This window comes from Oncorhynchus mykiss, chromosome 16, assembly GCF_057628025.1.
Source record: "Oncorhynchus mykiss isolate SJ-2025 chromosome 16, ASM5762802v1, whole genome shotgun sequence".
Classification (NCBI taxonomy): Eukaryota; Metazoa; Chordata; class Actinopteri; order Salmoniformes; family Salmonidae; genus Oncorhynchus; species Oncorhynchus mykiss.
The window spans coordinates 31,565,938-31,591,454 of record NC_143037.1 but is presented as its reverse complement, the minus strand read 5'-3'; the positions used below and the strand labels follow the sequence as shown (position 1 = coordinate 31,591,454).

General features: G+C 42.0%; 1 long non-coding RNA gene and 1 pseudogene across 1 annotated transcript in view; both read left to right on the top strand.

Moving 5' to 3' along the window:
• The window catches only part of LOC149976645 (uncharacterized), a 34,501-nt gene extending 10,143 nt beyond the window's left edge, over positions 1–24,358 (top strand). Inside the window, exon 3 of the long non-coding RNA XR_016487570.1 lies at positions 24,330–24,358. This is a non-coding gene — a long non-coding RNA (uncharacterized LOC149976645). The remainder of the gene's footprint in view (positions 1–24,329) is intronic.
• On the top strand, positions 7,648–14,290 carry LOC149976646 (uncharacterized; annotated as a pseudogene).
• Positions 24,359–25,517: the final 1,159 nt, after the last annotated feature.

The window sequence follows — 25,517 nt, the reverse complement described above, 5'->3', positions numbered from 1 at the left end:
GTATGAGACCTGTGCACTGCCTACATCACCAATACCCATCCTGTGTAAGCACATTTTTCAGAGGAGAGGCAGCCTGGCCCTGTTTGCCACAGTGGACCCTGCCATGTATCAGCTCTAGCCCCACTGAGGCTTACTATTGTGGGTGAGAGAAGGCCCTGTATGTGCGCACACCTGCACGCACACACACGTACACACACCTCCAATGTGTTTTCCTTGGACGGGTTCACTGCGCACCAGGGCTTCACCATCGTGGCCGCTGGAAACACTGACAAACCAGGACACGGCCCTGTCCTCGGTTACCTGAACACATATCATACACACACACATACATTCCATATGAAACCTCTTATTTTCAATTTCTCAAAAAGTTGTATTGATCTATTCATTGCTAGAATTTCGCTCAATGCCAGTTTGAGAGCATTCTACCCTACTCAACTTTGTATGACCTTTTCTTTATCCCATACCCACCTGAGAGGGAGTGAGAAAAATAAATAAAATTGAGACATTTTTACTTTTAAAAAGTCACATGAATGATGCAGACTTTTGCTGGAAAAAGTACTTTTCACTATTTAAACAGGTGTGCCGTGCACTGTCTCAAGTTGACCTAACGAAGATCGTATGCAGTGGGATCAAAATATTGTCTGTTTTGTGCATATTGAATTAATCACTAGGGAGCTTTACGGACTTCATTCATCCAAGACAATATTCGATCTCATAAGGGATTTTAACAAAGGAGTTGAGAAATAACAGTCTTCCCTTGATGTAACATGTAAGCAAGAGAGGAGAGGGTGTGTCCGAGGTCTGGAGATTACTGTAGGTGCCATATAAATCAGAGAGGTGTTAATGAATAGGAAGCGAATTCATGTGCGTGTGTGTGTGTGTGTGTGTATGTGTATGTCATACTCCGCCTCATCTCCCCCAGCACTGTGGAGTGTCATTCCCTGACATGCCCGGGAACAAGGAGCGTTCCAGAAGAATCCTGGAAAACCAGGACACTAACCAGTGGCACTAGCCAGAGGGATGACTGGCCACAGAGGCCTCGGTAATAACATCTATTTTGTGAAAGACCTGGTCAAGATTGAAGTTCTTCTCTTTCCTGCAGCAGTAGTTGTGTGGTATGATGTGGATGTGTGTTAGCGTCTTGAGTTGTGTCTACACTTGACACTTTTGCTATCAGAATACGAAGATCGCATTGAAAAGATGAGTCTAGATGCAGAAAAGTCGCTTTGTGGTCTGATTGTGTTCAGATCTGGCTGACCACTACAGGAGGTTGTCAGGGACTGTCTGGACTCAATCAGGCGACCGAAAGTACATACAGTGGGCGACATCATCAGCACTCTCCAGAAAACGTATGTTTTTTTCATTATAGCGTGTGAGGAACATGTTTGCTGGCCTCATAAATGCTAGGCAGTTAGCTAATATTTAGAATATTTTTTTGTTGGGCGTGCATATTTTTTGTTTGGATAGAGTTATGCAAACACGTAGCAGGGTAGTATCGTCTTGAGTTGTGTTACGTGTTTGATCTTACTATTCGTATCTCAGACCCATTTGCTTGGCTAACTAACATTGAACCAAGTTAGTTTGGTTACTTGACTGAGTTGGGATTATGGTTAATTGTTTAGCTAGCTACCTAGCTACATATTTTAACAAAATACTCCACGATGCAAGTATCCATTTCAATAGAATATCACTGCGACAACTGTTGATAGACATTGGTTAGCTACCTGCAGAGTCATGTAGGGCAGTAATGTCATGAGTTGTGATTATGGTTTGTTGTTTAGCTAGCTATCTAGGTACATGTCTTAAAAAAAGACTCCACTATGCAAGTAACCATTCCGGGTGCGTCCATAAATTCAGTCTGGCAATCTACTCCGATTTCAGAGCACTCTGGTCTGAGTGTGCCCGAGCACAGAATATTTGACTAATTTACAATCACTCAGCACCAGTTGAATATGGATGGTCTCAGTAAATAAACGTCTGCAAAAAAACTGTCAATAAATTGTTGCCAGCAGCACAGTTTCACCAGCTCTGCTAGGGCGAGTAAAATGGTCAGAGTGGGGTGTTCTCTCATTATCCTGTTTTGGAGACTAGTTTTTGTTCGGAATTTCAGATGACTGACGTGCCCAAAGTAAACAGGCCCAGAAGCTAGGATATGCATATACTTGGTAGCCTTGGATAGAAAACACGCTGAAGTTTCTAAAACTGTTAAAATAATGTCTGTGTATAACAGAACTGATATGGCAGGTGACATTTTTTTGAGGTCACATGCCATTTCTGTGCTAGCCTATGGGATATACAAATAGATAGGACCCAGATTGCAATTCCTATGGCTTCCACTAGATGTCAAGTCTTTAGAAAGGGTTTCAGACTTGTTTTTTGAAAAATGAGCAAGTAGTTGGAAGAACTACAAGGTGTCTCTCATTAGAAAAGTAGTCTTGTTGGCGCGTGAATGAGGTGCGCACTCTTCGTTATTTATCTTCCCTATTGAACGTAATATTCTCCGTCACAAATTTAATCATTTATTTAGATATTAGAGTACCTAAAGACTAATTAGAAACATTGTTTGACTTGTTTGGATTAACTTCACCAGTAACTCTTTAGATTTGTTTCTATGCATGTTAAACGCATGGATTACGGAGATCATTGGCGCCAACTAAACTTACTTTTTTGGATATAAAGAAGGAATTATCGAACAAAACGACCATTCATTGTATAGCTGGGACCCTTGGGATTGCAAACAGAGGAAGATCTTCAAAGGTAAGTGATTTATTTAATCGCTGTTTGTGATTTTGTGACGCCTGTGCTGGTTGAAAAAGTATTTTGGTGTGGGGCGCTGTCCTCAGATAATCGCATGGTATGATTTCGCCATAAAGCCTTTTTGAAATCTGACAACGTGGTTGGATTAACAAGAAATTTATCTTTAAATTATATATGACACGTGTATTGTCATGAATGTTTAATTTTATGATTTTTGTATTTTGAATTTCACGCTCTGCAATTTCACAGGATGTTCTCGTAGGTGTCTCGCTAGCGGTTCACGCGTCAAAAGAGGTTGTGTCTGGAAGTAGCTAGCCAGTTAGCTTGGGTGCTTGTCTGCCGTTTTGAGGTCAGAATGTTCGGATCGATCCTACTCATCGGAAAGAGCATCCAGTGTGCACTCTGAATACATGGAGAGGGAAACGTCAGTCAAGCACCCAAGCTAACTGGCTAGCTTGCTAGCTACTTCCAGACTCAAAATGAGAGAACAATCTGACAGCACAGTTGGAGTCACTAATGCTCTGGATCAGTGGCAGATTTAGGTATAGGTGACATGGGCAGCTGCCCAGGACGGCATCTTAGTGGGGCGGCCCTGGGCACCCGCAGAATTTTTTGGGGGAATGGTAACATTTGCGCAATCAGTTTTCTATCGCTCATTTTGCACGTCACGTTAAAGATATCATGTCACTGTGTGGGACGGTGGGTCGATTAACCTTGTCAGAGTGGGCGCCCTGATTCTAGTTTGTGACCTAGGCAGACTACTGCCTGGGAAGGTCTCCCACTCAGAAGTACGAGATAGGGATGGGGGCGAGGGTTGTTTGACCTCAGGTTTCCCCACTGGAAGCCTGAGGTAGGGGGAGCAGGGGAATCTATCAAATAGCTTACCTCTAATTTCACTAATGCAATTTGTAAAATCAATCACACTACGAAATGCTACCAAATAAACCACAATTCATTCATAATACTGTGAATATATAGCTTCACAGACATTGTTGCATTTTTTTCTGGTTTGTGCCAAATTGTTTGGTTTTATATTATTCTTCACTCTTGGTTGACAGTGTTGGGGGATGCATTGATGCTTGAGTGCGAACACATACTTATTTTTGAAATGTATGAGTCTTATTTTTTATATATATATATATATTTATATAGTTTTAAATGTTATGATTATTTATTTGTGTTGTTCTAAATGTCTGAATAAAAAATTACAGTTAGTGCAGAATGGTGCTTTTTTATTAGGGGGGGTAAGCGGGGGGCTGAAAGGGGGGTTCGCCCAGGGAGCCATTCAAGCTAGAACTGCCACTGCTCTGGACAACATAACAGCCTAACCAGCTCTGCTATGGCGAGTAATGTTCAGTGAGCTGTTCTCTCATTTGTGTCTGGAAGCTGCTAGCAAGTTAGCTTGGATACTTGACCGCTATATATTTTATATTTGTATTATTGTTATTATTATTATGAACAAAACAAATGCAAAAAACTGAAATATACAAACAAGAGTACAGTGGTTGCTCAACTAAAAGTTTTACGATTATGCTGCGGGATTTGGAGGTACAGTGCCTTGCGAAAGTATTCGGCCCCCTTGAACTTTGCGACCTTTTGCCACATTTCAGGCTTCAAACATAAAGATATAAAACTGTATTTTTTTGTGAAGAATCAACAACAAGTGGGACACAATCATGAAGTGGAACGACATTTTAACAAATCAAAAACTGTAAAATTGGGCGTGCAAAATTATTCAGCCCCTTTACTTTCAGTGCAGCTAACTCTCTCCATAGCTAGCTACGGTAAAATGCAAATAATAACTCCAGTTTGTTATGGAAATAGTGGGGTTAGACTATTTTAATGCTCAGAGTCATCGGACATTACTTTGATAACCTGTGTCAGTGTCAAAACACCAGTTTACTAACACGTTAGATAGCGTTCCTACACTGTAGATATTACAGTAGCCTAATACACTGATCTTACCTGCTAGATATTCTGATTGATGATGATTAATGAAAACAGCAGACAACAATAAATTGTAGCTAACGTTACTTCAGAAAAGAAAAATAACTCGCCAAAATTACCTGAGAGGAAATTTATTTTTCCATGGTCCTCTTCTAGTGTTTAAAGGTCCCGCCATAGCTATATCCTCATTGGTTAATTCTTGGTAACTTCTTGGTTGCACTGGCATCTCGGTTTGATTGGTGAGAACCATACTTGGTTACTTCTTGGTTGCAGAATTAAACATGCCTATTTATATAATGAATACGAGTTTTGGGGGCTAAAATTATTAAAGCTTTAAACCTCTCACAAAGCTTCACTCATACATATATTATAATTAAACACAAAATGGTTCTCCAGTAGATTATTTAGAAAAGCTCATCCTTTGTTGAAAAATTGCTTTTTTTGCCTTCATATACTGTACCTCTACTCGTATACCATCAAGCCTTGGTGTATTTCCAGACTGAAAATATTTTATTATCTCAAAGTTCCTCTTCTGTAAGTTGGCCTTCACACTGGTCTTTCTGTAAATGTGTTCATTTTACATTATTATTATTGTGAGGAAAGAAATCCTGACAGTTAACATTCAGTCGAAATGTAGGAGACTGAAAAGAAAACATGCTTAAAATATTTTGCTTCCTCTTTCAAAATATAATTTGGTTGTATCATGGATAACTACATAATTTGTAACAAGTTTCTGTACATGATTTTTGGTAGAATTTCTGTTCTGAAGATTAAAAAAAAATGTAGAGCATTTTTCCCCATTTTCCATCCAATTCATTTTATTTTTGATCGTTCTTGAATAAGTACCTCCAGTTCTTTTTGTTTTTCCTCCAACCTATTTTGTGCCTCTATAGTACAGTTTCCATTACCATCTACCTGCGCTGTTACTTTCTCTATTTCCTTTATTAGTCTAATCTCTTTTGACCTAATGTAACGCTTGTCGTCTGTGGAAGGAGAGGAGGACCAATGCTCAGCGTGGTAAATGTTCATATTTTAAATATTTGAATGAACACTGAAAACAAAACAATAAACAACCACCGAACAGTCCTGTAAGGTGCAAACCAACACTAAACAGAAAATAACCACCCACAAAACACAATGGAAAACAGGCTACCTAAATATGGTTCTCAATCAGGGACAACGATTGACAGCTGCCTCTGATTGAGAACCATAGCAGGTCAAACACAGAAATAGAAAATCATAGACAAACTAACATAGACAACCCACCCAACTCACACTCTGACCGTACTAAAACAAAAGACAAAATAAAGGAACTAAGGTCAGAACGTGACACCTAAACTGCTTTTGTTTTAATAATGAGTATTGGATTGAATGGCCTCTAAAAGTACATTTGAAAGTATCCCATACAATAAGGGGATCTGTACAAAAAAAGTAAATTATGATTTATTAAGTTAAGACCATATTGTCATCCAATAGGCTTTGATTAAATGTTCAATATCCCCGTGGCAATTCTGTATGATGCCTTGCAAAAGTATTCATCCCCCTTGGCGTTTTTCTTATTTTGTTGCTCCATTTCATGTAATGGAGACAAAATAGTCCAAATTGGTGAAGTGAAATAAAAAAATAACGGAAAAGTGGTGCGTGCATATGTATTCAACCCTTTTGCTATGAAGCCCCTAAATAAGATCTGGTGCAACCAATTATCTTCAAAAGTCACATAATTAGTTAGATTGCACACAGGTGGACTTTATTTAAGTGTCACATGATCTGTCACATGAGCTCAGTATATATACACCTGTTCTGAAAGGCCCCAGACTCTGCAACACCACAAAGCAAGGGGCACCACAAGGAAGTGGCACCATGAAGACCAAGGAGCTCACCAAACAGGTCAGGGACAAAGTTGCGGAGAAGTACAGATCAGGGTTGGGGTATAAAAAATATCCGAAACTTTAAACATCACACGGAGAACTGTTAACTCCGTCATTAAAAACGGAAAGAATATGGCACCTGCCAAACCAGTGTAAATTAAATGATACAAACCCCCCAAAAATCTATTTTAAATCCAGGTTGTAAGGCAACAATATAGGCAACAAAAAATGCCAAGGGGGTAAATAGTTTCGCAAGCCACTGTTTATGGAGGCCAATTAGATGGTGGTCCGATCGCATTTGGTCTCCTATTAATATTTTTTTTTTATTATTTTTTTTATTTTTGATGCCAGCAAAAACGAGACTAGGAATTCATCAAGACGGCTAGCTTGATTAAGCCTCTGTATATCTCACTAGGTCAGGGTTTTTCAACCTTCATATGTCCACTAGTTGTAATGTATCCATGATCTTTGTAATCTCCTTAAGTGTTTGAGGGTGATAGTTTGTAGAATGATTTTGTTTCCGATCCATTGAGGTACATAAAACCGTACTATAATCTCCCATCATAATAATAGATTATTTTGTTGCTAGGGAGCTCAATAGATTCATATATACATGTATACTACCATTCAAAAAGGGATGCTGCCGTCAGAGACGGGGTCAATCAACCCTTCATAAGTTTCGCTGTGCATACTTTGCAAACAGGCTTCCACATGATTTTAGGCTATAGTTCTGTTGAAAGAAAGGAGAAATCCACACACTGCTCTTGCTGGTATTGCTGCTTTTTAAAAATTTAAGCTCTCGTGTCTGCCTCTGGGACAGGCTCTGATGAAGGCCAATAAGCTTTAATAAAAAAAGTGATACTAGCAAGAGCAGTGTGCAGGTTTTTCTTTTATTTCTAGATCTCATTGTTACCTGGAACAAGATTGATCAGATGTGTGAGCCTTTTTGAATTTTGAGGCTACATGGCGACACTGAGCTTAACAATAATTGATCATTTGAAAAAACAATGTGTTCCTGAGTGCAGGTACATCAGCGTTTCTGCAGATATGTGACCAACACATTTGTACACTCATCATGGGTGGGTCTCCATGTTCCGCCACGCACTGTACTTCTATTTTATCCAGGTAATTCAGATGTCATCATACTCTTCAAAGGACAAAAGACCACCTGATTCCCTGCACATTGCAGCTCTTGCTAGACAGTGATCTCTATCTGATTGCTGGCTGGATGGGCACTCACTCCTTCATGGTGGTCCTGCTCTGGCAGGAATCGGTCCCGCATTCATATATTTGCTGTTGGGGGGCACCATTAAGACTACAACCATTGCGTTGGAGGATTGTCCTGATGTTGAGCAACGGAAAACAATTGAGCTTCTATGTATTACAATAAAAGATGTAGTTATGTCATCATTCTGGAATTATTATCTCTAAAAATTAAAGTTAATGTAAGTAATTCTTGGCATATGTTTATTTGCTGAAGCTGGAGGGTGATACAGCTGTCTGAAGACCAAAAGGCTGCAATCAGGTGTTTGGCTGACATTTGGGACCTCCCTGGTCTCACAGCTAAGAACAGAAAATGGCTGTAAAACCGTCTATTACAGCATGCGATAATCAACCTTTTCCAGAGATCATTATCTGAACGACTGTTTCCCTAGCTTATTTTTTTTATCTAGTTATGTACACTGTACCTTATTCCTGCTTTTGTTTAAGTTTTGTGAAGATAGATTGTGTTTGAAATGTCTAATTGTGTCACAGCCTACTAGGAGTGGTGGGTTGGAATTAGGCGCAGAGAGCAGGGTTCAGTAAATCGTGATTTATTCTCCGGCCAAAAAACGGTCACGCCAACATACAGCATAAAACAGACCAGCCCAAACACTGGACCAAACAGTCCGGAGAATACAAACATGAAAACCACAACCAACAGAGTAACAAAAAACAATCCCGCACAAAACAAGGGCGGGTCAAACTACTACATATAGGGAAGCTAATTCAACCAAAATACACACAGGTGTATCTAATAAGACAAAACCAACAGACAAACGAAAAAGGGATCGGTAGCGGCTAGTAGGACGGTGACGACGACCGCCGAGCACCGCCCAAACAGGCAGGGGAGCCAACTTGTGACAGTACCGCCACCGGCCTCGAGGACGACCCAGAGGACGAGGCGCCGGGCGATCCGGGTGGAGGCGGTGGAAATCTCTCAGGAGAAAAGGGTCCAAAATGTCCCCCAACGGAACCCAGCATCTCTCCTCCGGACCGTACCCCTCCTAGTCCACGAGGTACTGTAGGCCCCCCACCCGGCATCTCGAATCCAGAATGCCACGAACCGTGTACACCGGGGACCCCTCGATGTCCAGAGGGGGCGGAGGGACCTCAGGCACCTTACCTTCTTGCAGGGGACCAGCCACCATCGGCCTGAGGAGAGACACATGAAACGAGGGGTTAATACGGTAATACCTAGGAAGTTGTAACCTGTAACACACCTCGTTTATTCTCCTCAGGACCTTGAACGGCCCCACACACTGCGGCCCCAGCTTCCGAAAGGGCAGGCGGAGGGGCAGGTTTCGGGTCGAGAGCCAGACCCTGTCCCCCGGTGCAAACACTGGGGCCTCACTGCGGTGCTGGTCAGCGCTCCTCTTCTGCCGTTCTCCCGCTAACCTTAGCGAGTCCTGGACGGCTTTCCAGGTGTCCTTGGAGTGCTGTACCCATTCCTCAACCGCAGGAGCCTCGGTCTGGCTCTGATGCCATGGGGCATGGACCGGCTGGTAACCTAACACACACTCAAAAGGGGACAAGTTAGTTGAGGAGTGGCGTAGGGAGTTCTGAGCGAGTTCAGCCCAAGGAACATACCGTGCTCACTCACCAGGCCGGTCCCGGCATTAGGACCACAGAAACCTGCACACATCCTGGTTTATGCGCTCCACCTGCCCATTACTCTCGGGGTGAAAACCTGAGGTTAAGCTGACCGAGACCCCCAGTCTCTCCATAAATGCCCTCCACACTCTGGACGTGAATTGGGGACCCCGATCAGAAACTATGTCCTCAGGCACCCCATAGTGCCGGAAGACATGGGTAAACAAGGCCTCCGCAGTCTGCAGGGCCGTAGGGAGACCGGGCAACGGGATTAGACGACAGGACTTAGAAAACCGATCCACAACGACCAGGATCGTAGTACTTCCCTGGGACGGGGGAAGGTCGGTAAGAAAGTCCATCGATAAGTGTGTCCACGGCCATTGTGGAACGGGGAGGGGTTGTAACTTCCCTCTAGGCAGGTGCCGAGGAGCCTTGCTCTGAGCGCACACTGAGCAGGAGGAGACATAAAATCCCACGTCCTTAGCCTGCGTGGGCCACCAGTATCTCCCTCTAAGACTCCGCACTGTCCTCTCGATGCCAGGATGACCCGAGGAGGGGAGAGTATGAGCCCACCGGATCAGCTTATCCCGGACCCCCCTCGGCACGTACTGAGTCCCGGGTGGACAGTTAGGGGGGGCCGGCTCTAACCGTGAGGCCCTCTCTATCTCCGCGTCCACCTCCCATACCACCAGTGCCACGAGACATGAAGGTGGAATGATGGGAGTTGGCTCAACGGACCGCTCCTTGGTATCATAGAGGCGGGACAGCGCGTCGGCTTTGGTGTTTTGGGAGCCTGGCCGGTATGAGATGGAAAACCGAAACCTGGTGAAAAACATGGCCCATCTAGCCTGACGTGGATTTAGTCTCCTCGCTGCCCGGATATACTCGAGATTACGATGGTCAGTCCAGATGAGAAAACGGTGTTTCGCCCCCTCAAGCCAATGTCTCCACACCTCAGAGCCTTGACTACAGCTAACAACTCCCGGTCCCCCACGTCATAGTTTCGCTCCGCTGGACCGAGCTTTCTCGAAAAGAAGGCACAACTGCGGCGCTTGGGTGGTACGCCCGAGCGCTGGGACAGCACGGCCCCGACCCCCGCCTCGGATGCGTCCACCTCCACTATGAACGCTAAAGAGAGATCCGGATGTGCCAACACGGGCGCATTGGTGAACAGCTCCTTCAAACGAATGAAAGCTCTGCCCACCTCTGCTGACCAACGCAAGCGCACCGGTCCTCCCTTCAGCAGTGAAGAAGCGCGCCCCGTGAAATGATTCCACCGCCGTAGCGATGAGAGGTAGTGGGTAACTAAACCCCACTGTGATGGAATTTAGACCTCTATAATCAATGCACGGACGCAGACCTCCATCCTTCTTCTTCACAAAAAGAAGCTCGAGGAGACGGGTGATGCGGAGGGCCGAATGTACCCCTGTCCCAGCGATTTAGTAACATATGTTTCCATCGCCACTGTCTCCTTCTGGGATAATGGATACACGTGACTTCTAGGAAGTGCAGCGTTCTCCAGAAGGTTTATCGCGCAGTCCTCTCGACGATGGGGTGGTAATTGGGTCGCTTTTTACTGAAGGCGATAGCCAAATCGGCATATTCAGAGGGAATGCGCACGGTGGAAACCTGGTCTGGACTCTCCACCGTAGTCGCACCAACGGCAACTCATATACACTTACCTGAACACTCCTCTGACCACCCCTTAAGAGCCCTTTGTCGCCAGGAAATCACCGGGTTGTGTTGAGCTAGCCAGGGAATTCCCAACACCACCGGAAACGCAGGTGAATCTATGAGGAACAGACTAATCTGCTCCTTATGACCCCCCTGCGTTACCATGTCCAGCGGCACCGTAGCCTCCCTAACTACTCCTGACCCTAATGGTCGGCTATCTAAGGAGTGCACAGGGAAAGGTAGGTCTAACGACACCAGGGGAATCCCTAGCCTTAACGCGAGCCCACGATCCATGAAATTCCCAGCTGCGCCTGAATCGACTAGCGCCTTATGCTGTAGAGAGGGAAGAAACCCAGGGAAAGAAGTTAACACATACATATGACCGACAGGAAGCTCTGGGTGAGTCTGGTGCTTACTCACCTGGGGTGATCGAGTAGTGCTCCGCCTGCCCTCCCGACTCCCAGAGACTCCCAGAGTTCCTCCAGCATCGGTCGGCCGTGTGCCCTCGCCGACCACAACTGGTGCAGGAGGACACTCCTCCTCCGGTCCCCCTCGAAGCCGCCCCTCCTAACTCCATAGGGAAAGGGGCAGGAGGGCTGGGAAGTGGAAACGACAGGACCTGATCCGAACGCCCGCGGGCAGCCAGCAGGTTGTCGAGACGGATAGCCAAGTCAATGAGTTCATCCAGTGTGAAGGTGGTGTCCCGACATGCTAGCTCCCTGCGGACGTCCTCCCTGAGACTGCATCGGAAATTATCTATCAGGGCCCTGTTGTTCCACCCTGCTCCCGCGGCCAAGGTCCTGAACTCCAGGGCAAAGTCCTGCACGCTCCTCGACTCCTGACACAGGTGGAACAGCCGTTCACCCGCCGCACGACCCTCTGGTGGATGATCAAACACAGCTCGGAATCGGCAGGTGAACTCGGTAATGATCGCTCGCCGAGTCCAGACCATTCCACACTGCGTTGGCCCACTTGAGGGCTCGCCCAGTCAAAAAGGAGACGAGGGCGCTCACGCTCTCCTCTCCGGAGGGAGCAGGACGCACGGTAGCCAGGTACAGTTCCAGTTGTAGAAGGAAACCCTGGCACCCGGCCACCGTTCCATCATACTCCCGTGGGAGCGTCAGTCGAAGAGCCCTGGAGCCAGATGTGGTAGCAGGAACGGGAGGTGCTGGAGGAGGGGGTGCTGGAGATGAGGTGGGAAGGCCACTCCTCTCCCATCGATCCATCCTCTCCATCATTTGGTCCATGGCCAAATCAATCCTATGAAGAACGCTGGTATGATGGAGGACCCTTTCCTCCATCGATGGGAGAGGAGATGCGGCTGCTCCTGCTGATTCCATGTTTTTGGTGCGGGATTCTGTCACAGCCTACTAGGAGTTTTGGGTTGGAATCAGGCGCAGAGAGCAGGGTTCAGTAAATCGTGATTTATTCTCCGGCCAAAAAACGGTCTCGCCAACATACGCATAAAACAGACCAGCCCAAACACAGGACCAAACAGTCCGGAGAATACAAACATGAAAACCACAACCAACAGAGTAACAAAAAACAATCCCGCAAAAAACAAGGGTGGGTCAAAATACTACATATAGGGAAGCTAATTAAACCAAAATACACACAGGTGAAACTAATAAGACAAAACCAACAGACAAACGAAAAAGGGATCGGTAGCGGCTAGTAGGACGGTGACGACGACCGCCGAGCACCGCCCGAACAGGCAGGGGAGCCAACTTCGGCGGAAGTCATGACAAATAGTGTGTGTTTGTTTTGCAGGTCTTGGGAAGAACCATTCAACAAATAAAACAGTTGCGATGGGGCATCAAAGTGTGGCTCCTGCTGACCGAAAGAAAATATGTTGTTCCACTAATGTTCCCCTGTGAGGCAAACATTGTGTGCAGCCCTGCGCTAAACAACCTAATGCCACATGTTATCAAAAGGTCAATGTTCCTTTTGATATTTCAAAACGGTTATTCATGAAGCGTACTTGTTTAGTATAAAGCATTAACTGCCTCTACGTGCTTCTGCATTTCATACATTCAGTACATCTCAAATATTGAACACAGCTCTTCATTCTCCAATGAATTAAACTGGAACTGTGGAGTATGTTTGAAAAAACGTATTTTAATTCAACCAGGCTAATGACTGTTTGTATTAATCATTTCTGTATTAAATGTTTGTCTCTGGACTATGTTTATCTATTCATTTGTTTAAACTAGATCATCTTTGATGACAGTATCTGGCCTGGGTTGACAGAAAATAAGGATGAAGAGAATGATGAAGCGTACCCTGTCCAAATGAGGTGTCGCATTGTGGGATACCTCTGGCTATTTGTTGAGACAGGTATTGTCACATCTGCCTATTATTGTCCTTTTTCTATCCCAAGGATTGTGCACCTGGGCTCCAAAAGGCTAGTTCGATAGTTATTGTGCTTGCGGAAAGCAAAATAACTGTTGTCATTCAATTTCTTATTTTACTTTGATTTCCACAATGTGGAATAGTGGAAAAGTAACAAGCTGTTTGAACTTTCAAAAATGTCTACACGTGACTATCTCACAACATACATCCTACTCCCTGTGGATCTCCAGCTTGTTAGCTTTCAGTTGATCTCGGATTTCTCTCACTCACAATAGAGAGAGACATGGTCCTCTTGCATAAGTATAATTTAGTTCTAAGGATGAACAAGGGTTTAGTTATTTATTAGAGGGAATATGTCTAAAACATGTTATGGGGACTAGGGTATAATTATTTCAATGAACAATTTAGAGCCTGTTAGTGTTCAATGAAAAACTTTGTGTCAAACAAGACTGCTTTGAGCAAGCCTACTATTTTTGTTTCATGTCCTCAGTAGGGGCCTTTCAGTAATTTACCTTTACTGCTCAGCATTATTGCAATACCCATACAGTACAGAAGTCATTTTTATATTTTCTTCTCTTTTAGCATCAACGATACTCGTGCAACTCTTTAAGTTCTGGAAGGGATGGGAGATCCTCACAGGAGATTTGGAGATGGTGTGTGAAGATCTCCGGAGGTCGTCTACTTGTTTCCAGTCAATTCGTCAGCCAGGGCACTACACTGAATTTGGGGAGTCCTGCGTCGCACTTGAGGCATGCATAGCCACTAGTGACACAGGCTTTGGGCTAGTCTACTGTTGCCACATTCAAGCACTTCTACGTGCCTCTATCCTGACTGTGTAGTTTGGTTTTGTGTTCATAGATACTGAGAGAGAGATCATTGGGAGACATTTCCAACAATCTATATTCAAGTTCAACTTTGATATAATCACGAACATCATGGTTTATATTTTTTTCGTGGGCAAACTAATAATCCTGGAATGTGTCTTAGAGGGGCAGTCAACAGTTTAAACAGTGCTCTCCCTGTTTTGGTAAAAAGATGAGGGAGGGCTCAGGAGTAATATAACCGCTTGCCAGTACGTAGACCGAGCTATGTATGCAAGGACTGGCCATCAATGATATCCAAATTACAGTTTTAACAACGTTTTGAAGCTATATAGTGTCTTTACATTTACTTCGTTTATAAGGATTTGGGTAACACAACCTTTTTGGATTCAGATGGGGGTAAGATAGTAGTTGAATTAATGAAGCATTTATTGTTAGTCTTTAAGAATCCATTGGTACATAATGTATAAGCCCAAAAATGTATGTAGCAACTGCAGACTGGCCATTTAAGTCAGTAAAATTGCATTATGTACCCTCAGCTTTATGCTCCTGTTAATTATATTATTTTTGTTTTGTTTAAATGGGTAAATAATTTAACTGTGCACCAGGGGTACTTGTGACTGATTGCTGAAATAAAGAGCCTGTTGGAGTATTTCAATAATTAATATGATTGCAGCGGGTGTTGGACATATAGATCACGTCCGTGTGACTCTGAAGGGGATAGGGGGTCAACCACTGACAGAAGCGCTGTCATTTCTAGCTCAGAGAGTGGGCATTCATCTTGGGGACTATAAGTCCTCTTTCTGAGGCCTCATAGGTCATCACTTCACTCTCTCAGTCAATGTTTGGGTCTAGAAGGTCCTAGAAAGGAAAACATCTTAGATATACTGTAGATGTCTTTGGCAGCAATAGTATATTTTTGTAGGCACTAACTCCGCCACGGTTGTTGGACAAAGCCTGTAGGAAAATTAGGCTTTTTGGATAATGACCTAAAATAAGGTCTATGGTAAACAGGCTTAGGAGATCTTATATGTTTTGTTCTATGATAATCTTTATCAGCTAACATCAATTTTGAAGCATTTATGTAATAAGAACAATAATTTTAAAAAGCACAAAAAACAAGGCTTCATAATGGTCATGTTAGCTGACTGATATCTCATAGAACAAAACGTATTAAGAGCGTGTTAACTTCAGACCTTATTTTTGGTGTTTATCCCAAAACTCTATTCTTTCCACATTCATTATGTACAATGACTGAACGAACCAGGTAACTCATTTCCACTTTTTAGGTCAAAAGTAGTGCGTCGACAGACATGGAAGCTCTGTTCCTAGCTCCTAAGCAACTATGCAGTAGTTTGTTTTATTTCCTGTACTGTTAATGTGCTCTCTCCCCCTTTTATTCTCTCCCTCCCTCCATTTGTCCTCTGGGTTGTATAAATCCTCTTAGCTAACGGATCCCGTTAACGGGATCAAAACATGCGATTATCTGAGGAGAGCGCCCCGCATACAAAAGCATTAAAATAATTTTCCAAACCAGCAGAGGCGTCACAAAAGTCAGAAATAGCGATAAAAGTATTACTTACCTTTGAAGATCTTCCTCTGTTTGCAATCCGAAGTGTCCCAGCTACACAACAAATGGTCGTTTTGTTTGATGAAGTCCTTCTTTATATCCCAAAAAAGTCAGTTTAGTTGGCGCTTTTGATTAAGTTATCCAATAGTTCAACATGCATCCGAAGGAATCCCTAAAGTTACCAATAAACTTTGTCCAAACAAGTCAATGTTTCTAATCAATCCTCAGGTACCTTTTAATATGTTAATAAACTATAACATTTAAGATTTAAGAATGTAGTATGTTCAATACCAGAGATAAATAACGAGGTGCGGGCCCTCATTCACATGCGCCACAGAATATGAAAGCCACCTTGAAAAACTACAACTACTAATTCATTTTTACAAAAACAAGCCTGAAACCCTATCTAAAGACTGTTGACATCTAGTGGAAGCCATAGGAACTGGAATCTGTGAGTTATTTATTTGTATTTCCCATGGACAAGCGTTGAGATGGACAGTGATCCCAAAAACAAAAAATATTCTGGATGGATTTTTTTCTGGTTTTAGCCTGTAATATAAGTTCTATTATACTCAGACATTATCTTAACCATTTTAGAAACGTCAGAGTGTTTTTTATCCAATGCTACCAATTATATGCATATCCTAGCTTCTGCCCCCTAGCCCTAAGAGGATCTTATAAGTTCTGTGGTTTTTGTAGAGACCCCAGTATTTTCTGTTGTGGTAAGCACTACTATTACATCCTCTCAATGCTGCATTTCACAGAACAATTATTACAATTATTATTTTTCACAAAATTGAGATGTACAGGAGGGTTTTAAATGGATGGTGTTTGATTTGGCTGATATGGTTTTACTTTGCTTTCTGTCTCTCCTTGTTTTTTGAACATGTGCGTTTAATAATAGGAAACACTGACAAGGTCCCCTAGAGTGGCTATGAATTTGTCAGTGGATGAGTGGATAACTACAGCAATAGGTTTATAATCAAGTGGCAATGGCCTCCAGTCTGTCGTTGGGCGAGGAACAGAGGGTCAGGGTTCTGGGCCATTATTCATAAAGCGTCTCAGAGTAGGAATGCTAATCTAAGATCAGGTTCACCCTGTTCATACATCATAGTCCAAAAGTCAAACCTAGATCAGCACTCCATCTCTGAGATCCTTTGCTAAAACGGGGCCTGGTGCCCCATGTATTCTTCCGTCTAGCCGTCTCCTGAAAGTTGAGCCTGTGTTGAAGTTTTGCTCCCGAGTGGCGCAGCGGTATAAGGCACTGCATTGCACTGCTAGAGGCGTCACCACAGACCCTAGTTCGATCCCGGGCTGTTTCAACAAAAGATTTGCTGTGATATTTATTCTCATTAGCTAGGTTTCCATCCAATTGGCGACAGATTTTTATGTGAATATTCTAAAATCTGCATCGAACAATATGTGCATTTTTGCACCAGAGATTTGTTTACATCAAATTGACTTGTGAATAAAAGGTTGTGTGTGATGATGTAGTGCACATAAATTACTTTTGCTGTTAAATTCCCATTGGGTTTCCATCACATTTTTAACTCTACTGATGTTTTTGTCACCCAAAATGTTTTATATAGCGAATGCATAGCACGTGCACTCTACCCAACAGATGCCATATACAGTGCAGGTATAGCCTTCATGATGAGATTATTATGGACAAAAGAGCAAGATAATTTTTATTTGTCAAATAGCAGCAAATCATTCATCATCATGTCACCAGAATAAGACACTCAATATTTATTGGAAAGGAGTATCAAGTTTTTTGCACTTTAACCACCCCGTGAAGTTCATCAGTGTCACACCCTGACCTCAGAGAGCCGTTTTATTTCTCTATTTGGTTAGGTCAGGGTGTGCTGTGAGGTAGGCATTCTATGCTTTGTTTTCTGTTTCTTTATTTCTATGTTTTGGCCAGGTATGGTTCTCAATCAGGGAGAGCTTTGTCTCTTTGTCTCTGATTGGGAATCATATATAGGTAGTCCTTTTTCCCTCCTTTCAGTTTGCATAGTTGACTTTTGTTAGTGGCACTATAGCCCTGTAGGCTTCACGGTTGTTTCTTTGTTTGTTATTATGTTGGGGACATTTTAAATAAAAGGAAAATGTACGCTCACCACACTGCACTTTTTGGACCACTTCTTTTGACGGCGTGACAATCAGATCATTTATTTCATCTGTAGCTTAATAAAGGCATGCTTTCCCTAGTTGTAGTTACATCAATATTTGTTCATAAAACCATTTCTTGCATCATTTATTTTTACAGACACAAAAATATCCAGCTTGTCTAGCATATTTTGTTTTGTAAATATGTGGAAAGTTTACTCACAAATTTGATATTTCCATCAGGCATGTCGTGACATTTTTTATCCGATGTACAGTCCCAGTCAAAGGTTGGGACACACCTTATCTTTCAAGGATTTTTCTTTATTTAGCTATATTCTACATTGTAGAATAATGACGAAGTATCAAAACCATGACATAAAATATATGGAAACATGTAACCAAAAAAGCATTAAACAAATCTACATATATTTTAGAGAATCTTCAAAGAAGCCACCTTATGCCATGATGACGGCTTGCACACTCTTGGCCTACTCTCAACCAGCTTCACCTGGAATGCTTTTCCAACAGTCTTGAAGGAGTTCCCACATACGCTGAGCACTTGTTAGCTGCTTTTCCTTCACTCCACGGTCCAACTCATACCAAACAATTGGGTTGAGGTTGGGTGATTGTGGAGGTCGGGTCATCTGATGCAGCACTCCATCAGTCTCCTTCTTGGTCAAATAGCCCTTACACAGCCTGGAAATGTGTTGGTTCATTGTCCTGTTGAAAGATAAATGATTGTCCCACAAACCAGATGGGATGGCTTATCGCAGCAGAATGCTGGTTAACCTGTTGAGTGTAGGGGGCAGTATTTTGATGTTTGGATGAACATCATTTGACATGTTTCTGAAGGACTGTAACGGAACTTTTCAAGAGCGCCGTTCTCAGATTATGCTTTTTCCGTAAAGTTTTTTTTAAAAATCTGACACAGCGGTTGCAGTAAGGAGAAGTCTATCTTTAATTCTGTGAATAACACTAGTATCTTTTATCAATGTTTATTATTAGTATTTCTGCAAAATCATTGTTGGTTGGTTGCAAGCATGGATCCCCCGAGCTGACAAGGTGAAAATCTGTCGTTCTGCCCCTGAACAAGGCAGTTAACCCACCGTTCCTAGGCCATCATTGAAAATAAGAACGTGTTCTTACCTGACTTGCCTAGTTAAATAAAGGTATATAAAAAAAATGTACAAATCGGAGCCCAGAAATACAGATTCCTGGTTGTCATGAAAACTTGAAATCGGCCCTAATTAATCGGCCGACCTCTAGAACCAACTACTGTATTTAAGGACATCATTTTAGCAAACTTCTACTCAACCTTTCTCCCTTGCTAGATATTCAGTTGAGAATACTGATTTAGCATGCTTATTGTCCAGAATAAACTACATCCATCTTTATCTTGGACTGCAGAGCAAAAATCAGGACCATACATTATACTCAATACTAGGTATGGCCGATAATACCTAACTACTGGGTAGGTTTGGTCAGAAATAATAGGTTTGGTCGCAAATGGGTCTTGCAAAGGGACAATGACCCCAAGCATACTTCCAAAGTTGTGGCAAAATGACTTAAGGACAACAAAGTCAAGGTATTGGAGTGGCCATCACAAAGCGCTGATCTCAATCCTATAGAACATTTGTGGGCAGAAGTGAAAAAGCTTGTGTGAGCAAGGGAGGCCTACAAATCTGACCCAGTTACACCAGCTCTGTCAGGAGGAATGGAGCAAAGTAGATTGGTCACGAAAGCAATAAAATGAATCGCTTGCCTTTGATGATCTTCGGATGTTTGCACTCACGAGACTCTCAGTTACACAATAAATGTTCCTTTTGTTAGATTATTTCTATATCCAAAAACCTCCATTTGGTTGGCGAGTTTTGTTCAGAAATCCACAGGCTCGTGCAGGTCATGACGGGCAGACGAAAATTCAAAATAGTATCTATAAAGTTCGTAGAGACATGTCAAACGTTTTTGACGTTGATATCCCTTTAAATGGAGGAATGCAATGGAACAGAGGTTTCAGGAAAAACAGCACTTCCTGGTTGGATTTTCCTAGGGTTTTTGCCTGCAAAATCAGTTCTGTTATACTCACAGACAATATTTTGACAGTTTTAGAAACTTTAGAGTGTTTTCTATCATAATCTGACAAGTATATTCATATTCTAGATTCTTGGTCTGAGAAATAGGCAGTTTGATTTGGGTATGTTTTCATCCAAGCATCAAAATACTGCCCCCTACACGCAACAGGTTTTGTGTGCCTTGAATTCTATTGAAATCATCGACAGTGTCACCAGCAAAGCACCCCCACACCTCCTCATCCATGCTTCACGGTGGGAACCAGAAATGCGGAGAACATCCTTTCACCTACTCTGCGGTAGCGGAGCGTCGCTAGCGTCCCACCTGGCCAAAAGCCAGGGAAAATGCAGAGCGACAAATTAAAATAAACTACTATAAAAGTCAAACTTTCATTAAATCACACATGTAAGATACCAAATTAAAGCTACACGTGTTGTGAATCCAGCCAAAATGTCAGATTTCAAAAAGGCTTTTCGGCGAAAGCAAACGATGCTATTATCTGAGGATATCACCTCCGTAAACTAAAGAGAGAAAGCATATTTCAACACAAAATGCGTGACACAAAACGCAGAAATAAAAACATAATTCACGTCTTACCTTTGACGAGCTTCTTTTGTTGTCACTCCAATATGTCCCATAAACATCACAAATGGTCATTTTGTTCGATTAATTCCATCAATATATATCCAAAATGTCTATTTATTTGGCGCATTTGATCGAGAAAAACACTGAGCAACGTGACTACAAAATATCTCAAAGGTTACCTGTAAACTTTGCCAAAACATTTCAAACTACGTTTGTAATACAACTTTAGGTAATTTTTTACGTAAATAATCAATAAAATTGAAGACAGGATGATCTGTGTTCAATACAGGGAGAAAACAAACTGAAGCTACCTTTCTGGTCACGCGCCTCTAACAAACAATACACTTCAAGATGGCCGTACTTCTTCATTACACAAAGGAATAACCTCAACCAATTTCTAGACTGTTGACATCCAGTAGAAGCGATAGGAACTACAAGAAGGTCCCTTAGCAATCTGGATTCCCAATGAAACCCCATTGAAAACAGAGTGACCCCAAAAAAACTACAATCTGAATGGTTTGTCCTTCGGGGTTTCGCCTGCTAAATAAGTTCTGTTTTACTCACAGACATGATTCAAACAGTTTTAGAAACGTCAGAGTGTTTTCTATCCAAATCTATTAATACTATGCATATCTTATCTTCTGGGGAGGAATAGCAGGCAGTTGAATGTGGGCATGCATTTCATCTGGATGTGAAAATACTGCCCCCTGTCACCAGGAAGTTAAAGTAATGATGGACTGAAATGAGTAGGTGTGTCCAAACTTTTGACTGGTGGTACTTAATGAATATGATGTCAATTCAGTTGTCATCTGGGACATTCTCATCAATGACAAACTCTACAGTGGAACGTCTACACATCAGAGTTATCGGATTCACATGGAATTGTTGTTCAATTGAAATGTTTGAATATGAAATTATTCATGATAGGATAAAATGTGAGATTTTGGTTTTCATAAGGTTAGGGCTCCGCTCAATCAGAGGCCCGCCCCAGTGGCCCGGCCCCTGGGACATGGGTTATAAAACTTTTCAAACCTCTCCCTTCCTATATAAAGCCTTGACGACAATATAACCTCCTGTTCCGAGGATGTGAGGATGACAGTCTGATGTCAGAATGGTTCCAATAATCACTACAGAACGAAGCCAACATCAGCATGAGCTTTGGTTGCGAATGGTATGAACTCTGAACTCTTATTCACTACAGAAGTGATACCTCCTAGCCGTTGAATTAGCAACAGCAGCTGAAAACGAGGGTTAGGAAGGAACAGACAGAGTATTCCGTCTATCACACAACGACGTTACTACAACATATCCAATTGACCACCAGAGACATTCTTCAAAGGATAAAGGACTCGGTTTGGCAATACGGACTTCCAACCTACCGAAGCGCAGCTCAGAATAAATATTTATTGCATTTTCCTTTTCCAAATGGGCGGTAATTTAGAATGCATAACATTTTGTGACTAGGGGGCAGTATTTTCATTTTTGGAAAAATAACTGGCTATGCCAGATTAAGTGATATGACATGCTATTCTATAAAATAATTTCTCCGTAATGAATATTACCTGATTGAGCTAATCATGTAAATGTAATTAACTAGAGAGTCAGGGCACCACAAAACAATATTTATAGAGCTGTTACCTTCTGATTAAACTCTTAAAGACATAGTAATATTTTACATCAATAGCAGTTAATCGTCACCTTAATTAAGTCTCATCTTCACGAACCCTGAGTAACAAGCTGAATCAGCAATACAAAATTGGGTTTAATTATTTATTTACTAAATACCTAACTAATCACACAGAACAACACATACACATAATTAATCATAACTTGATTACAAATTACGTCATAAAGGAAAATGTCCCTGGCGGGCAGAACAGATATGACAGCTTTTTACACAAAAGAAAAAGGGCTGGGTTTGAGTGAAAGACCGGGAAGACTGAGTAACAAATGAAGAAGCTGTGATATCGTAAATACAGTATTTCTTATCCTCTAGTGACTCTCCATCCCGGATCTGGGAGCGTAATCATCGACTGACACTGACATCGACTGACACATCGACTGACATTAGCATAACGCAACGGACATAAATATTCCTAGAAAATATTCCTATTCATGAAAATCATAAGTGAAATATATTGAGACACAGCTTAGCCTTTTGTTAATCACCCTGTCATCTCAGATTTTCAAAATATGCTTTACAGCCAAAGCTAGACAAGCATTTGTGTAAGTTTATCGATAGCCTAGCATAGCATTTTGTCCAGCTAGCAGCAGGTAACTTGGTCACGAAAATCAGAAAAGCAATCAAATTAAATCGTTTACCTTTGATAAGCTTTGGATGTTTTCACTCACGAGACTCCCAGTTAGATAGCAAATGTTCCTTTTTTCCAAAAATATTATTTTTGTAGGTGAAATAGCTCTGTTTGTTCTTCTCGTTTGGCTGAGAAATCGCCCGGAAATTGCGGTCACGAAAACGGCGAAAAATATTCCAAATGAACTCCATAATCTTGACAGAAACATGGCAAACGTTGTTTATAATCAAAGGTGTTTTTTAAATATCTATTCGATAATATATCAACTGGGACTGGTGGCTTCTTAGTAGGAGAGAGAGAAACAATGGCCGCATTTGTCCTTTACGCACCAAACACTATGAGAGACTTCAGCTGACCACTGACGCAACGTTGACGTTCAGGCTCATTTTTCAAAATAAAAGCCTGAAACTATGTATTGTGACACTAGACACACTAGGGAAGCCATAGAAAAAGTAATATGGTTGATAGCCCATTCACTGCTCAATAGGGACGCATAGGAACGCAGAGCCTTCAAAATAAGAGTCCCTTCCTGTTTGGATTTTTCTCAGGCTTTCACCTGCAACATCAGTTCTGTTAAACTCACAGATAATATTTTTACAGTTTTGGAAACTTTAGAGTGTTTTCTATCCTACGCTGTCAATTATATGCATATTCTAGCATCTTTTCCTGACAAAATATCCCGTTTACTACGGGAATGTTATTTTTCCAAAAATGAAAATACTGCCCCCTAGTCACAAAAGGTTAAAATTGAAAATCGGATAGCAAACTTATTCTTGGTATGACCTTCTTTAACTTCTTGGATATAGGGGGCACTATTTTAATTTTTGGATGAAAAACGTTCCCGTTTTAAACAAGATATTTTGTCATGAAAAGATGCTCGAATATGCATATAATTGACAGCTTTGGAAAGAAAACACTCTGACGTTTCCAAAACTGCAAAGATATTGTCTGTGAGTGCCACAGAACTGATGTTACTGAAAAAAAACAGATACAAATCCAATCAGGAAGTGCCGCATTTTTTAAACCGCCTCATGCCAATGACTCCTTATATGGCTGTGAATGGGCCACGAATGAGCTTAGGCTTTCTGTCGCTTCCCCAAGGTGTCGACAGCATTGTGACGTATTTGTAGGCATATCATTGGAAGATTGACCATAAGAGACTACATCTACCAGGTGGTCGCTTGGTGTCCTCCATCGCAATTAATGCGTAATCTCCAGCTGCAGTATTTTTCCCGTTTGCTTCTGATGAGAAACCAACTGCCACCACTGATAGATTATCGAATAGATATGTGAAAAACACCTTGAGGATTGATTCTAAACAACGTTTGCCATGTTTCTGTCGATATTACGGAGCTAATTTGGAAAAAAGTTTGGCGTTGTAAGTGACTGCAATTTCCGGTCTTTTTCTTAGCCAAACATGATGAACAAAACGGAGCTATTTCGTCTACACATAATATTTTGGGAAAATGAACATTTGCTATCTAACTAAGAGTCTTGTCATTGAAAACATCCGAAGTTCTTCAAAGGTAAATTATTTTATTTGAATGCTTTTCTTGTTTTTGTGAAAATGTTGCCTGCTGAATGCTAGGCTTAATGCTAGGCTATCAATATTCTTACACAAATGCTTGTGTAGCTTTGGTTGAAAAGCATATTTTGAAAATCTGAGATGACAGTGTTGTTAACAAAAGGCTGAGCTTGTGTTTGAATATTTATTTCATTTAATTTGCGATTTTCATGAATAGGAAACGTTGCGTTATGGTAATGAGCTTCAGGCTATGATTACGCTCCCGGATACGGGATTGCTCGTCGCTAGAGGTTAAACAATTCCATATAATTTAGCAGAACCCCACACCCATCTCCCTCAGTTTAGACAGGTCTTAGACTGTTAAGTGCCAAAAATAAAGGGGGTTTATTAAAATCCTTTAGTAACCATAGCAGCCGTTGACGGCCTTTCTTTAAATTCACTAATTTCTTTAGTGGCCACGAACTGCCTTGAAATTCTAACAATAATATATTTGTAAATATCGCAAAATGAACTAGCTAAAAACCTGTTGTCGTATTCGCTTGGCTGTTGTCCTCTACCAGAAACCGAAAACAGTGTATGCTGTCATCTGACTTTTCAACGTTTTTTTTAACTTCATTACTCAAAATGACAGCGCTGAAGCAAGTGAAATAAGGAAAGAGCAGATATATGTCTGGTGTTGCCGTCAAACTTGGAATAGCTCACAGATTAGCAAGTCCCGTCATGTCATGATTACTTGGTTGGTACAGGCCAGCACATCAGCGGTGGAGCTTGAATGATTGTGCTCCGTCTCATGGGAAAAGTTGCAGTGTTTAGTTTGATATAGTCAGCTAACTAGATGGTTATTTTGTCTTGTTTCTACCGATGTAATTCATATGGCAATGGCCATTGCTATAGCTAGCTAGCTAACTAGTTAGTCTGTCAGACAAGAACGTTGTGTGTAGCAGTAAACCCTGCCAGCTCCTATCAGTTCTATTGAGCACCGTGGCACCAAATTGTCTTTTGAATGTTCTATTCCAAAACCATTGCTCTGCATCACAATGTCAACTTCGCTATTGCTGGCAATGAGACCTGACC